This window comes from Ailuropoda melanoleuca, chromosome 13 (assembly GCF_002007445.2).
Source record: "Ailuropoda melanoleuca isolate Jingjing chromosome 13, ASM200744v2, whole genome shotgun sequence".
NCBI classification, from domain to species: domain Eukaryota; kingdom Metazoa; phylum Chordata; class Mammalia; order Carnivora; family Ursidae; genus Ailuropoda; species Ailuropoda melanoleuca.
Window position 1 is genome coordinate 770,249 of NC_048230.1, and position 1,049 is coordinate 771,297.

A 1,049-nucleotide genomic window follows, 5' to 3' on the forward strand; every position below is an offset into this window, starting at 1 on the left:
CCCAAGCTCAACCACGACAAACCTACACCATGTCACGTCATAGTGCAATTCGCAAATATTAGATCCAAGGATACAGTATTGAAAGCGGCCAGGGCACAGAAATTTCTCACGTACCAAGGCAAAGATATCAGAATTACGTCAGACCTGTCTACAGAAACCTAGAATGAGAGAAAGGCTTGGGGGGGCATTTTTAAAGCTCTTTCAGAGAAAAACATGCAGCCAAGGATCCTTTATCCAGAAAGGTTATCATTCAGAATGGATGGAGAAATAAAGACCTTCCAGAATCGCCAGTCATTGACCAATTTCGTAACCACGAAACCAGGCCTACAGGAGACATTAAGGGGGGTTCTATAAAAGTAAAAAGACCCCAAGAGTCATACAAAACAGAACGTCACAATCTATAGAAACAAAGACTTTACTGGCAACATGGCATCATTAAAATCATATCTCTCAATAATCAGTCTCAATGCAAATGGTCTAAATGCTCCCATTTTTAAAACACCACAGGGTTGCAGATTGGATAAAAAGATATGACCCATCCATTTGCTGTCCACAAGACACTCATTTTGAACCTAAAGATACATTCAGACTGAAAGTAAAGGGATGGAATACCATCTTTCACGACAATGGACCTCAAAAGAAAGCTGGCGTAGCAATTCTCATATCAGACAGATTGGATTTTAAACTAAAGACTACAGTTAGAGACACAGAAGGGCACTATATTATTCTTAAAGGATGTTTCCAACAAGTGGATATGACAATTATAAATATATATGCCCCCAACAGGGGAGCACCAAGATACACAAGCCAACTCTTAACCAGAATAAAGAGACATATAGATAAAAATACATTAATAGTAGGGGACCTCAACACCCCACTATCAGAAATAGACAGAGCACCAGAGCAGAAAACCAACATAGAAACAAGAGCTTTGAATGCAATACTCGACAAGTTGGACCTCATATATATATATAGAACACTACACCCCAGAAGCAAAGAATACTCATTCTATTCTAATGCCCATGGAACATTCTCAAGAATAGACCATG